The following is a 16,752-nucleotide window of genomic DNA, read 5'->3' on the forward strand; positions in this document are numbered from 1 at the left end:
CACAGTTTCAGTGGCCATTAAATGCCAGGATAGTACAAACACCCCCCCCCCCCCCAAGTGACCCCTTTTTGGAAGGTATACGCGCCAAGGTGTTTACTGAGAGGCATGTTGAGTCCATGAAACATTTTATTTTTTGACACAAGGTTTTGGAAAATTAGGCATATGTGGAATTACACCCCAAAGCCATAGGTGTGCACAGCCTATTGCATTAGGGTGTGCACCTCAAAGCTCAAACACATACGTGTGTATATATAGTGATGGTGTCAGTAGAGCAGTGGATGCTGTCAGTAGGGCAGAGAGTGGTGTCAGGGCAGTGGATGGTGTCAGTAGTTTTATTTTTTATTATATCTTACAATTTTAGTATTTTTTATAAATTTGTAGGGGGTTTTGCTGAAATATCAGGGGCTCAAACAGGGGAAATCTGCTCCACACAGGGTTATTAGGGTGTGCCCAGGCACACCTGGCACACCCTGTGCGCACACCTATGCCCAAAGCACATTCTTCTACTTCCTCAGAGTATGGGGATACCACACGTGTTCGAATTTTTGGGAGCCTAGCCCTGTATGGGGGGGGGCACACTCCCTAGCCCTGAAACAGGCTGGATGACATACATGTACGTGATCCAGCCTGCCTGTGCCACCTGCTTGCATTTAATGTACTGTGGGTGGGCACAAAGTGGTTTAAGAGCATGTAAGAGAACCTATTTATTGGTTCACAAAAGTGAAGATGAAATGCAGAGAGCACTAGTTTGTTTGCAAAGACATGTAAACCCTTTAACTCGTAGTTAAACCATATGGTTAAACATTTAACCATATAGTATATCCATTATTACAGACCTCATAATAATTGTCAGTATTACTTACAGGGAAATTAAATACTTTTCATAATGTTATGTTTATGTTTTAAAGAAGGGTTTTCAAGGTCATAGTGTGGGTTTTATATTCAGATTACATTTGTAATTTGGCCAGAAATAATAATCCTTTTCCAAGAAGCTGGGTGATTGTATGAGAATATACTATTTCTAGGAACTGTACTACAGTACTATAATTTTATAGGCTGAATATGTTGCATCGAAAAGACTACTGTAATCTAAAGGCAAGGCTACCTTACTTTTGCAGTATTATATGAAGGTATCATTTATATTAATATATAAATAAGATAAAACACCTTGAGCTTAATGTAAATTAAAATAATAAAACAAAATTTAGACAAAATAATCCTAATTGTGAGGATATGTAAATCAATACTCAGGGATGCACACTAAGAAATATCTAGATAACAAGACACAAGTACAAACATAAACACAAGAATTTGGTTTACGGTCCCTTTAAATAATAGCACACAGTTAATAATCATTTTAGTGACATCCTTAGTGAAAAACACACAGTATAACAATTTTAATTAAAATATAAATGCAAATTGATGTAGCACCCTCCTAGGTAGGTGCTAGAGAGAAAGTATAGTTTTGAATCCTGTCTGCTTACCAGAAGGATTGCAGGTAAATCTATGTTGTTCTCTGGCTACCAGTGAGCAGGATCTGTTAGTGAGGTCTGCTCAATGTGCTCAGGTGCAACTCATTCTGTCTGCAGAGTGTTTCACACTGGTCCAATAGGAAGGTATGTGGACGGGTGTCAGTAAAGGGGATGTCAGTAAGTTTCCCGAAGAGAATATATTTCACCAAGTCTATTGCCAGAGAGAAAGAGCAAGGAGACTTTCCATACATGTAGCAGTATGGATTAGGCAGTGCAGATGCTTCCACAAGCAACCTGGTGAGGTCAAGTGAGAGTTGTCCTTATCCATTGTGAAAAGTTACAGTTGGAGTATCCCACTATTCCCTTCTCCCATCCAAGTTCTAAAATAAACCCTTAAAACCAATACACCTGGACTGTTTATTGAGTGACGAGCCATCGGGAGTCAGGATGGATGTGTGAACTATTCCCTAAGTGACTGTGTGCCGGTAATCACAACAAGTCATCATACAACAAGCCCTACGGGGACAGTGCTACATTAATATTATGAACAGTCTATTGTGATGTAAACTACAAGCGCCAGCAATCCAAGATGTAAATCTAGTGTTCCACCAACATAAGCAAATTTACTCTGCTTACCAGAGAGATTGACCCCAGATTCAAAAAGTCAGCAATGCTTGAACACAGTACCCAGCCTATCAATTGCCAGATAGCTTTCAAATCGGAACTGTCTCACCACCTTCCAGACATTATAGCAATAGATCCAAGTGCTACAAGCCGCAGAACAACATCTAGCTCCCACGAATAACAACTCTAATTCAGGTACCTCTTTAGATCTCTTGATTATTGATTCCAACGAATTGGGAAATAAACTTCCAAATTAAGTTAAATTGGAGGGGTGAATTATGTTGAGTGGTCGCAGTTTCTGCTTGAGAGGAGGAGAGGTATAGCCATGGGCTTACAGTTTATGATCACACACATCTTAGACATGCATGCTCTTATGTTTGGTTTGACATGATTCCTGTCACTGTGTTTAAGTGCTGTTAGCCTCTTGAATCTGGGGTCAATCTCTCCAGTAAGGGGACTAGGGGAGTATGCTAAAGATGATGCAGCAGTGAGTTTTATTGTCCTACTGCGAGCATTTTTTCACAATAGATATACTGTACGTTTGAGCACGTTTTAACGATAGGATGTCACTATAGTTTTAATTAACTGTGTGCTATGATTTAAAGCAGTGGTATTGAATTAAAAATTCTTGGAGGTCTAGTCATTAAAATTTTCATCCAGCAGAGGTCCGAGTTTCCTTGCACCTTTATGTGAATGCTCCCTCCGTAATCTTACAAACCAGGTAGAAGACCTAAGATGCGGCATGTCCAAGCAAGGGCGGGAGCTGCCCAACTGTCCATTTAACAGGCAGATTATTGCTTGCTAGGACCGCCCCTAGCAACAAATCACAGGCATTTTACCTTGAAAAGTTGGACAGTTCCCACCTTCTGCTTGGACACGCTGCCTCTTCTGTCTTCTACCTGCTTTGTAAGGATGAAAGCAGAGGCAGGGAAAGGAGGAGTCACTCGGGAGAGGACACCCAGGCTGCTAAGTGGTGGAGCTGCAGTCCGTAAAGTATTGTCATGCAGTCCATTTTCAGACTGTGGTCCATCCTTTAGTGATAACTGATTTAAAGGAACAGCACACCTAATTTTTGCATTTATCTTTTATCTGAACTGGATTTGATGCGACAAAACTACATTGATTATGATTTTTAGTCTTTTTACCCACAATATATGTGCTTTAAATACTATGCCCCAATAGAGAGTCTAACAGACACAAACCGCAGCACAATAATTAAAAAAATAAAACTCTTATATTACATATGCTTTTCTGTACACAGCCTATCTTTAGGAGTGCATAGTGCACATAGGTGGAGTGATCAGCAGTTTGAAATGTACGATGTAGTGTCTAAAGCGCAGGATTCAGGAGTGCAGGGGCTCAAGAGTGTGTAACACAGAGAGTGCAGAGGTCAGGAGTACATAATGCAGAGAGCACAGGGGTCAGCACTACGTATCACAGAGAGTCCAGAGCTCAGGAGTGCGTAACACAGTGCAGGGGTCAGTAGTACCTAATGCAGAGAGTTAAAGGTCAGGAGGGAGTATCTATACAGGCTTCCCACAGTACAGACCCCCCTCAGTAAAGACCCCATCATTATAGACCCACCTCAGTATAGACCCCACCCACAGTATAGATCCCCCTAAGTAGAGACCCTCCTCAGTACTTATAACCTCCAAAAAGACGCCCCTCCTTTTGTGCAGATAACCCTTGGTACAAAGACCCCCTTAGTATAGATATCCTCTCAGTATAGACCCTACTTCCTCGTTACAGATGCCCACTAGTATAGATTCCCTCCTTTCTCAGTTCATACCTCCTCCTGCAGTATCCCTCTATCAGTATAGACCCCCCAGTGTAAAAATCTCTTCTTCCCCAACACAGAACCCTCATCTTAACAGATCCCCCCCCACTCCTCAAATGCAACAGCAATTCAGTGTGAGGGAATTCCACCCAATGGCTGTGATATATTACCAGAGCAGAGAGTGAGTCTTCTTCTGCTGTGAATTGCGACTGTCAAGTGGTCACAAGTGGCACAGCAGTCCAAAGACAATAATGGGTGGGGTGTGGGATGGGAAATGTACTGCTCGGGGTACAGAATAAGGAGGTACTTTGCTACAGAAAAAGGAGGTATGTAACGGGAAATATACGAGGCAATATATAGAACGAGCCTATTTGCTATAAAAACAGCACACATGTGCCAAAGTCCTTTAATATACTATATTATGCTTTTATTACAATACCACAAGTAAGAGTCTAAATAGCACACTGTGGAAAGTACTGTACTCATAGTAATGAACCACTTGCAGCATTCTTATGAATAAGAAGGAAATAGTTAGACAGATCATATTGAATATTGCCAATAATCACAAATCCTTGCTGCCATTTTGGTGATCCTACAAATAATACACATGTTGTGAAATTTTGACTACACTCACTTTTCCACTGTATTAATAGAGGGAGCTATGGTTATCACTAAAGATGTGCCAAACTGTCCTGGGTTTGGTATGAGCAGGGTTTGGCGAACTTCAAAGAAGTTTGCATGCCAAACCCAAATTCCCTTGAAATCAATAGAAGTCGAATCAGTCAAATCAAGTTTGACCATTTTCTGTGCTATTAGGCAAAGAGTTGTCAAAAACAAGCATGGGGGTGGGCACTGCCCTGGAAAAAATGTGCTAGTGCAAAATAAAAAAAAAGATGTTTAAAAAATGTAAAATTGAACAGGAGCAGCAATTTTTTGTTTAAATGACTGACATTTACAGAGAAAACATGAATTAAAATTGCTGGCAAATTACATTTCACTTTTGGCTTATATTTAAAAAAAAAAAAAAAAAAAACAAACACACAGGCCCCTCCAAAGGTCCTTCAAATGACATAGCAATCTCTGGCAATGAAATGTTATTTTCCATCAGTTTAAACTGTAATTTTTTTTTCTTTGTAAATGCCACATCCTACAGCAAGAATGAAAAACAAAATGTGCTTAGAGTGTTCTCCCAAAATGCATACCAGATCCTTTGAGTCTGGTATGGATTGTAGGGGAGATTCACATGCAAAAAGGCAAAGTTCACCTATAAAAAAAAAGCAAATTTTTTTGCAGATGAAAAAAATATGCATTTATTATTTTTTTCTTAGGGGCCTGTAAAGCATTGCACCCCAGATCAGCAGATTGCAGGTGCAACATCAGGCTCTTGCAGACTGGCATTATAACAGACAATTGCGCGGTCATGCAACGCTGTACCCAAACAAAATTTACGTCCTTTTTTTCCCACAAATAGAGCTTTCTTTTGGGGGTATTTGATCACCTGTGTGATTTTTATTTTTTGCGCTATAAACAAAAAAACTATGTGACAATTAAAAAAAAAAAAAAAACAATATTTTTCACATTCTGCTATATGACATTCTCAAAAGAAAAAATTAAAAAATCCAAATTTTTTAACACTTAAGGCCAATTTTTCTGCTACATATTTTTGGTAAAAAAAATTGCAATAAGCGTATTTTGATTGGTTTGCACAAAAGTTATCGCGTCTACTAACTACGGGAAAGATTTATGTCATTTTAATTTTTTTGTTTTACCAGTAATGGCAGCAATCTGCGATTTTTTGCGGGACTGCGACATTGCGGTGGACAGATCGGACCCCTGACTGACATTTTTGACACTTTTGGGGGGACCAGTGACATTACTACAGTAATCAGTGCTAAAAATATGCACTGTTACTGTAATAATGACACTGGCAGGGAAGGGGTTAACACTATGGGTGATCAAGGGGTTAAATATGAGCCTAGGGGAGTGATTCTAACTGTGGGGGCGTGGCTTCTGAAATGACCATAGAGACATGTGATCCTATATAGAAGGATCACATGAGATCTGTGATCATTTCAGGGAGAAGGACGGTCGGCTCTGTTTACAACAGCTGACCGTCCTTCTCTCTCAGCGGGGAACGATCGCGAGTGTCAGGCGGCAATCAGAGCCGCCTGACACACGCATCAGCTTCCCCGCTGACAAGCGAGGGCGGGAGCACGCTGTCGGCAGCAGGCGCTCACCCCCTAGCCTCCTGAGAGTGAGTGATGTAGACCTATGTCGCTTTGCCTAGGAGCAGCTGCGTGCCACAGTAAATATGCGGTAGGTGGTCGTTAAGTGGATAAAGAAGTTTTTTTCTCCTACAAGAATTTAGCAGCGTTTTTAGGGAAGGTTAACAAATATTGTTGGGGGAATTCTGTTATAAAGTTTTCTGCCTGGAGATTCTGCCATTAGCACTACTTCCTGTTGCAGGCAGACAATGCTAGGCCACTGCTTTACATTTAACAGATCTGCAGGAGGCATTCACAAACCTGACAGACAGCCCAAAGGCAAAGTCGATGGCAACAGTGCAGAATCAACAGTATTATTAAAGTGATTGTAACCATAAAAAAAAGGTTCCTGTTCCTTTGAAGCATGTTATACAGCACGGTGCCTGTGCTGTGTAATTTTGCCCCTTGTATCATTGGTCTGTTGTATAAAATACCAGGCTGATCCTGTCTGGTTCTGCCCTCCCCCCTGTAAACTGACCACAGTATATCATGACTGCTAAACTCTGATGCCGTGGTCAGTTTACATGCCTCCATCTTCCGCAGCTCTCCTCTTTCCTCCTCTCCCCCCTTCCTCCCTGCCTGTCAGCTGTTTCAGTGCCGATCTGCTCCCATCCTACTGCTATCACAACTCAATGGCATTCCTACAATCCCTTTGCTTTGTTAAATAATGCCCCCCAGTGTATGTGTTTTTTTTTAAAATGTTGCTATGTACTTCATTTCATAACGTCACTCAGCACTCACGTGACCGCCTGCCGGTCTCCTCCTTTCCTCTCCTCCTCCTGGCTGATGTCAGCAGGGCGTTCTCTGCCCCACCCCCTGTAGCTGTCAGATCAGGAGAGGGAGCAGCGGGAGGTCACATAAGCACCGAGCGGTGCTATAAAATGAGGTATAAAGCTGCATTTTTTAAAAAAAATACCTACACTGGGGACAATATTCAATATAGCAGAGGGGACTGTAGGAATGTCATTGAGTGGCTTAACCACTTCAGCTCCAGGAGGTTTTACCCCCTTCCTGACCAGACCACTTTTTGAAATTTGGCACTGCGCTGGTTTAACTGGTAATTGCACGGTCATGCCACCCTGTACCCAAACGAAATTTGCTTCCTTTTCCCCCCACAAATAGAGCTTTCTTTTTGTGGTATTTGATAACCACTTGGATATTTATTCTTTGCAATATAAACAAAAAAGACCGATAATTTTCTAAAAAAATGATATTTTCAAATTTTTGTTATAAAAAAAAAAAATCCAATAAAATCAATTTTTACCGGTTACAAGCTACATACATTTTGAAAAGCCTTTACAGGTTACTACTTTAGATTTACAAAGGAGGTCCACTGCTAGAATTACTGCCCTTAATCTGATGTTCGCGGTGATACCTGACATGCATGGTGCAACTGCTGTTTACATATGACATGAGACCAATGCTTTTGTTCGCCTTTGCCCGTGAGCCTGGAGAGACAGGAGGGCTTTTTTTTTTTTTTTTCATTATTTATTTTGCCTTTTTAGTTTATTTTTACATTGTCCCTTTCATTTTTTTTTTTTTTTTTTTATCATTTTTATTGTTATCAAAGGGAATGTAAACATCCCCTATGATAGCAATAGGTAGTGACAGGTACTCTTTTTGAAAAATGTGTGCTCTATTAGACTCTAGATCTCTCCTCTGCCCTTAAAGCATCTGACCACATCAAGATCGGTGTGATAAGATGCTTTCCCAATATCCCAATGGCGCTGTTTATATCCAGGGAAACCAACTTCATGAAATGCTCATAGCTTCCAGGTTCTTAGGCAATAGAGATTATTGGAGACATTCTGTTCTCCAATCAGCTTTATGGTCAGCTGGCAGAACCACTGGCTACATTTTTGGGTTCCCCAGTGGGACAGAAGAGCCTGAGAAAACCATGGAAGGTGGGGGGGAGGGGAGGACATCCCCTCCCACTGCTTGTAAAAGCAGTCTAGTGGCTAACTAGCTGCTAGGATTACTTTTACATAAAAAGCCGACCCCCGGGTGAAAAAACAATACCAAGATGATGTCTAAACCTGCAAACATCATTCCGGTATAACCACTCAAAATCCAGCAACATACCAACACATTGCTGTCCCTTGTTTGGCATATATGGTATTGTTCCTTCTTTCATGCAGCCTGTGGGCTGAATGAAAAAAGAAAACCTAACAGATTCCTCCATTCACTTTCATCGATTGGTGATATGCCCACCATTAGAATACCGCCCTGCATCCACCCACTTCTAATGATGGGCAAGCATGCACTGCTCTTTTTTTTTTCATTCAACCCATGGAAAAAAAGAACAGATCCCTCCATTCACATCGTGATGGATGATGTGTGGATGAAGAAATCTCTGCCAAGAAAAGTGAATAAAAATATATGCCAAAGCATAGGGGAGATCTGCCCTCTGTGTCCACCCCAGCCCCTATGCTTCACCATATACAGTATCTCACAAAAGTGAGTACACCCCTCACATGTTTGTAAATATTTTATTATATCTTTTTATGTGACAACACTGAAGAAATTACACTTTGCTACAATGTAAAGTAGTGAGTGTACAGTTTGTATAACAGTGTAAATTTGCCCTCCCCTCAAAATAACTCAACACACAGCCATTAATGGCTGGCAACAAAGTGAGTACACACCTAAGTCAAAATGTCCAAATTGGGCCCAAAGTGTCAATATTTTGTGTGGCCACCATTATTTTCTAGCACTGCCTTAACCCTCTTGGGCATGGAGTTCACCAGAGCTTCGCAGGTTGCCACTGGAGTTCTCTTTTACTCCTCCATGATGACATCATAGAGTTGATGGATGTTAGAGACCTTGCACTCCTCCACCATCCGTTTGAATATGCCCACGAATAATTAATAGGGTTTAGGTCTGGAGACATGCTTGGCCAGTCCATCACCTTTACCCTCAGCTTCTTTAGCAGGCAGTGGTCGTCTTGGAGGTGTTTTTGGGGTCGTTATCATGTTGGAATACTCTCCGAAGGGAGGGGATCATGCTCTGCTTCAGTAAGTCACAGTAAATGTTGGCATTCATGGTCCCTCAATGAACTGCAGCTGCCAAATGCTGGCAGCACTCATGCAGCCCCAGACCATGACACTTCCACCACCATGCTTGACTGTAGGCAAGACACACTTGTCTTTGTACTCCTCACCTGGTTGCTGCCACACACGCTTGATACCATCTGAACCAAATAATCTTGGTCTCATCAGACCACAGGACATGGTTCCAGTAATGCATGGCCTTAGTCTGCTTGACTTCAGCAAACTGTTTGCGGGCTTTCTTTCTTGTGCATCCTTTTTAGAAGAGACTTCCTTCTGGGGCGACAGCCATGCAGACCAATTTGATTCAGTGTGCGGCGTATGGTCTGAGCACTGACAGGCTAATCCCCCACCCCTTCAACCTCTGCAGCAATGCTGGCAGCACCCATACGTCTATTTCCCAAAGACAACTTCTGGGTATGACGTTGAGCACGTGCACTCAACCTCTTTGGTCGACCATAACGAGGCCTGTTCTGAGTGGAAACTGTCCTGTTAAACCTCTGTATGGTCTTGGCCACCGTGCTGCAGCTCAGTTTCAGGGTCTTGGCAATCTTTTTATAGCATAGGCCATCTTTATGTATGTACGATCCTCAGAGAGTTCTTTGCCATGAGGTGCCATGTTAAACTTCTAGTGAAAGAGTGCCATGTTAAACTAACTGCCATGTTATTGACACTTTGGGCCCAATTTGGATATTTTGAGTTAGGGGTGTACTCACTTTTGTTGCCAGCGGTTTAGACATTAATGGCTGTATGTTTAGTTATTTTGAGGGGACAGCAAAGTTACACTGTTATACAAGCTGTTCACTCACTATTTTACATTGTAGCAGAGTTTAATTTCTTCAGTATTGACACATGAAAAGATATAATAAAATATTTAAAAGAATGTAGGGGTGTACTCACTTTTGTGAGATACTTTATGCTCTTTTTTTAACTGTGGTGGTGAAATCACCTTCTACAGCGCTGGAGTCGCTGATTTGACATATTGTGAGAGCAAACCATGTTGCTGTCAAAATAAGCAAAAAAGCAAACAATGGTTAACAATAAAACACACCAACAGTTCAGTAAAACAGTAGAATGACATTGTCAGGGAAGAAGTAAGCGCAGGCACATAGTTATGTGCAGACGGAGAGTGTTTGTTAACCAACAGAGAAAGCCTATTTAGCCAAACCTATGGACAGAGAATTCCTGTTCACTTTCCACTCCCACCACTATGTGGCGCCAAATGGCCTATATAAACCCCTCTGCTGCACTAGGACCTTGCCTTATGGTCTACAGCTTCCTGCTTCCTGTTTCCTGTTCCTGGTGTTTTACTCTGTTGCTGTCCTGATCCATCTGACCACGCGTGAACTCTGCCTGAACCGACCCTGGCTTGCCGTTGACTACGTCTCCGCTTTATCCTACTATCTGCTTGTCTGCCGTTGCCAACTCCAACCTGAACCTGACTACTCTGCTGCCTTCTGCTTTGTTCCTGACGTGCCTGCTAGTTACCGACCCGGCTTGCCCAACCCTGCTGTGTAACTGGCAATCCTTGTACCTGCTGTCTGCATCACGATTCAGCCTGCATCCAAGTACGCACGGACCTCGCATCTGCAGCCTTCCCCATCTGAACTACTAGGCACTCGTGCCACTCCAGGCTTCTGTGCCTCCTGTTGCACTATCAGGGGTACTAGGCCGGAGGTGTAAGAGATCACCTTCCTCTCCACGTCAGGCTCCATCTCCAGGTACGTGACAGTACCATAAGACCATGTCGGAGCCTGAGAGAGGGGCATCTCCCCTGGATGAGATCTGCCGACACATCACAGCATTGTCACAAGCCATTAAGGACTTACAAGAGGGGTACACCCAACTGGAAAATCGCATCCAGACACTTCCTGCACCAGCGACTTCAGCGACTGATGCGACTCCCGCTAATCCAGTTGCTTCTTCAGGAGCCACAGCTTCACCCAAGGTCCTGATGCTGCCTCCAGAACCCAGAGTTCCTATGCCGGAGAGATTTTCTGGTGATCGTAGCAAATTCCGTGCATTTCGCAACGCATGTGAATTATATTTTGCTTTACAACCTCGCACCTTCATCTTAGAGGCAACCAAGGTGGGGTTCGTCATATCATTACTTCAAGGCGAACCTCAAGCTTGGGCTCACCATCTGCTGGAGAAAAACGATGCCAAGCTGTCCACCCTGACTCTCTTTTTTGACACTATGGCACAACTCTACGATGATCCTCAGCGATCCGCATCAGCAGAGGCGGCCCTTCACTCGCTTCAGCAAGGTCGCAGGGCAGTGGAAGATTATGTGACAGAGTTCAGGCGCTGGAGTGCTGACACTTGCTGGAATGACGCCGCCTTGCGTTACCAGTTCCGTTTGGGCCTAGCTGAACCCTTAAAGGATGAACTGGCTCGTGTAGGGGTACCCAACTCACTGGAAGGACTTATTAATCTCTCTATCCAGATTGATCGCTGCCTCAGGGAACGAAGGCAGGAAAGGTCCTCCGGTCACGCCCGTCCCATATGGATGCTTCCTAAAGCCCGGCCACCAGCAAACATGGCTTCAGCCGCTCCTGCCTCACCCACAGCGGAGGAACCTGAGCCAATGCAATTGGGGCTACTACGCACCTCACTAACGCCTGAAGAACGTCAACGCCGCCAGCAGAACAACCTATGCCTCTACTGTGGGGAAGAGGGACACTATGTGCAGAACTGTCCAGCAAAGGCACGTAAGTGTCTGACCATCTTACCTGTTAATCTGCCACCAGTGCCTTCTAGTTCCACTCATGTTGCTCTCCCTATCTTGTTCCAGCTTTCGGGAAGAACCGTGCCAGTCTCTGCTATAATTGATTCAGGAGCCTGCAGCTGCTTTGTTGATCTGGCTTTTGCCACTCAGCATCGGATACCCTTGCAGCCCAAAGCCCAGGGACTTTCTGTATATCTGGCCGATGGTTCCAGCATAAGATCTGGAACAGTCACTCAAGAGACTATACCTTTGCCAGTCCTAACCGCACCATCTGGTCACAAGGAACTATTATGTTTGGATGCTATTTCATCCCCTCTATTTCCAGTCATTTTGGGTATACCCTGGCTACAGGCACATAACCCCAGTATTGACTGGGTGACTGGCAAAGTGGACTTTCAATCTTCATATTGTCATGAACACTGCCTCCCAGGACCTTCAGCTCCACCATTACCCTTACTATGCATGGACTCTGATGCTGAATTACACCAAGTCGTCCCAGCAGTTTACCATGACTTCTTGGACGTATTTAGCAAACGCGGAGCTGACACACTTCCGCCTCACAGATCCTATGACTGCCCGATTGAGTTGCTGCCTGGGGCTGAAATTCCATTTGGACGAATATATCCTCTATCTGAACGTGAACTAGAGACATTGAAAGATTACATTGATGACAGCTTGAGTAAAGGCTTCATCCGTCCCTCCACGTCACCAGCAGGGGCAGGTATCTTTTTCGTGGAAAAGAAAGACCACTCTCTCCGGCCCTGTGTGGATTACCGTGAGTTGAATAAAATTACAGTCAAGAACCGGTATCCTCTTCCGTTAGTTCCAGAATTGTTCCAGAGACTTAGATCAGCAACAGTATTTACCAAGCTGGATTTACGGGGAGCTTATAATCTGGTACGCGTTCGAGGAGGAGATGAGTGGAAGACGGCCTTTCGTAGCAGATTTGGGTACTTTGAGTATTTAGTAATGCCGTTTGGGCTATGTAATGCACCAGCAACCTTCCAACACTTTGTTAACGATATCCTCAAGGATTTTTTGGACATTTTTGTTATCGTGTATCTTGATGACATTCTGATTTTTTCTGTTTCTCTGGAGCTTCACCGAGGTCATGTCAAGAAGGTCCTCGGTCGGTTTAGGGTACATGGACTTTACACCAAAGCAGAAAAGTGCATTTTTGAACAGCAAAGCATTCAGTTCTTGGGGTTAATCATCTCTACTGAAGGCATCAAAATGGACCCACAGAAAGTTTCTGCCATATTAGAGTGGCCTGCACCATCAGACAAGAAGGGAGTCCAGCGCTTTGACGGATTTGCAAATTTCTATCGGAAATGTATTAAGGGGTTTTCTGCCATTATCGCTCCCATCACTCAATTGACCAAGCAGGGCATTCGGTTCTGTTGGTCACCTGAAGCACAAGCTGCTTTTGAGACTCTAAAGGGACTCTTTACATCAGCACCGATTCTGAGTCACCCAGATCCAGCGTTATCCTATGTCTTGGAAGTAGATGCATCCGAAAACGCAGTAAGGGCAGTTCTGTCACAGCGCCAGGGCCCAAAGACTCTGTTACACCCAGTGGCGTTTTTTTCACGTAAAATGTCCCCTGCTGAGAGAAACTACGATGTGGGAGATCGTGAACTGCTTGCGATCAAATCGGCTCTGGAAGAATGGAGGTACCTCTTGGAGGGGGCAGCGCATCCCATTTTGATATATACAGATCACAAGAATCTGGAGTACTTGAAGGCAGCCAAACGTTTAAAGCCACGTCAGGCCAGGTGGGCACTTTTTTTTTCAAGATTTTTGTTTCATATAACCTACAGGCCAGGATCAAAGAATGTCAAACCTGATGCTTTGTCCCAAATGTTTGATGACCCCAAAGACCCACCTGCTTCAGATACTATATTATCTGTAGGAAACTTTTTGTTGCTGCAAACAGATCTCTTGTCACAAATCAAGCAGGCCTCATTGGGGGCTCCCTCTCCACCTGGGACAACGCTAGCCGCTAGAGAAGGCTTACTGTGGTCTGGGGATAAGATATTTGTACCAGAGAGTGTCCGACTAGTAGTTCTGGGACTATGCCACGATCATCCCTTGGCAGGACATTTTGGAGTTCATAAGACCACGGATCTGGTACAGCGCCTATTCTGGTGGCCTAATTTGGACAAGGATTGTAATGAATACGTGAGTTCTTGCACCAATTGTATTCGTAACAAGAGTAGCAGAAATAAGACCTGGGGTTTACTTAGGCCCCTTCCAGTCCCCGATAGACCCTGGAGGATGATTGCGATGGACTTTGTGGTAGAACTACCAACATCTGAAGGGTGCACAGCCATCTTTGTCGTGGTGGACCGGTTCTCTAAAATGGCTCACTTTGTGCCCTTGAAAGGGATTCCCTCCACAATAGAAACAGCCAGAGTCTTTATAAAGGAAATTGTGAGGCTCCATGGTGTTCCAGGAAACATTGTTTCTGATCGAGGTGTACAATTCACGTCAAAGTTTTGGAGGGCTCTCTGTGAAACACTAAAGATAGAACTTTAATTTTCCTCTGCATACCACCCTCAGTCTAACGGTCAGACCGAAAGAACTAATCAGACTCTTGAACAGTATATCCGTTGTTTTACTTCTTTTTCTCAGGATGACTGGGTTTCATTATTACCGCTGGCTGAATTTGCATACAATAACTCAAGACACTCTGCTACAAAACAATCTCCCTTCTTTGCTAACTATGGGTTTCATCCTTTATTTCTGTCCAATACTGTTCCTGACTCTTCAAATCCAGCTGTACAAGACACCCTTGAATTTCTCCAACATAACAATAGAATCTTGCGGGAAACAATCTCTAAGGCACAAGGGGAACAACAAGAGATTCTTTGATAAGAAGAAAAGGGGAGATTTAATTTTGAAACCAGGTGAGCAAGTCTGGTTATCCACCACCAATCTCAAGTTGGCTTGTCCTATGAAAAAGCTTGGTCCCAAATTCGTGGGACCTTTTCCAGTAAAGAGGAAGATAAATGATGTTTCCTATGAACTTATATTGCCAGACTCACTGAAGATTCATCCTGTGTTTCATGTGTCTCTACTGAAACCCACAGATTCTAATCCCTTTCCAGAACGGAACTCAGGTCCTCCTGAACCAGTGGTCATTAATGGCGAAGAGGAATATGAGGTAGAGGCCATTTTAGACTGTAGGAAAAGAAGGGATCAGCTCCAATATCTGATCAAGTGGAAAGGCTATGGACCTGAAGAAAACTCGTGGGAACCAGAATCGATGTTCACGCCCAGGAACTAATTCAGGCCTTCCGCTGCAGGTACACTGAAAAATTTACTCAGTTGGGCATCCGGAGGCTGCCCGTAAGGGGGGGGGCAGTGACAGGGAAGAAGTAAGCGCAGGCACATAGTTATGTGCAGACGGAGAGTGTTTGTTAACCAACAGAGAAAGCCTATTTAGCCAAACCTATGGACAGAGAATTCCTGTTCACTTTCCACTCCCACCACTAAGTGGCGCCAAATGGCCTATATAAACCCCTCTGCTGCACTAGGACCTTGCCTTATGGTCTACAGCTTCCTGCTTCCTGTTTCCTGTTCCTGGTGTTTTACTCTGTTGCTGTCCTGATCCGTCTGACCACGCTTGAACTCTGCCTGAACCGACCCTGGCTTGCCCTTGACTACGTCTCCGCTTTATCCTACTATCTGCTTGTCTGCCGTTGCCAACTCCAGCCTGAACCTGACTACTCTGCTGCCTTCTGCTTTGTTCCTGACGTGCCTGCTAGTTACCGACCCGGCTTGCCCAACCCTGCTGTGTAACTGGCAATCCTTGTACCTGCTGTCTGCATCACGATTCAGCCTGCATCCAAGTACGCACGGACCTCGCATCTGCAGCCTTCCCCATCTGAACTACTAGGCACTCGTGCCACTCCAGGCTTCTGTGCCTCCTGTTGCACTATCAGGGGTACTAGGCCGGAGGTGTAAGAGATCGCCTTCCTCTCCACGTCAGGCTCCATCTCCAGGTACGTGACAGACATACCTGCAAAGCAAACAATGGTTAAAAATGAAACACAGTAACAATAAAACCTTACAGTATAGCATAAAATACAGTAAAACAGTAGGAACAATAAAAAAACAACTATTTTTGGCTTTTTTATTTTTCATTTTTTTATTTTTATGTTTTTTTGTCTTTATTGAAAAAATTAACACAAGTTACAGATAACAGTGTAACAGTACGAATAGTAAAGTGGCATGTATGACAGTCATTGGGTGATCAAACAGCATAAAATCACAGAAAACAGTAAATTTATGTTCAGCAAACAAAACCTCTTCACGTCTGGCATAAATAAGTGACTCAGTAATAGCAGCTATCAATGGATATTTATCTCTTGATGAGAAAAGGGGTTAAACTACACCAGAGGGTATCCATGAGATCAAATCACATGACTGTATTATTGTAAACCATAACATCAAGTGAGTAAGGCAAAAAACACATATTATAACAAGTGAACTTCCGGGGCCTGGTCAGAGGTAGCACCTGGCCAACCGGAAGAAAAAATATCAGAGAGAAGAAGAATGAGAAGAGAAAGAAGAGAGAGAAGACAGACAAGGGGGGAGAGAGGGGGGAGGGGGGGTAGGAAAGAGGGGGGGGGGTGGTTGGTGGCTTAAGGAGTGATGGTACAAAACTGTAGAGAACTTTTCCAAGGGACCTCGGGCAGATAATTATCAGAAGGAAGATCAAAGTATATGATCCTTCAAGGTATCAAATCCTGATACTCGGGTGATACGGTAAATGAAGTCCAGAGAGACCATAATTTACGGAAATTGTCAGTTCTATCAGCTTTCATGAGGGTTC

The sequence above is a fragment of the Pelophylax lessonae genome (genome assembly GCF_965119305.1).
Source record: "Pelophylax lessonae genome assembly, chromosome: 1".
Lineage (NCBI taxonomy): Eukaryota > Metazoa > Chordata > Amphibia > Anura > Ranidae > Pelophylax > Pelophylax lessonae.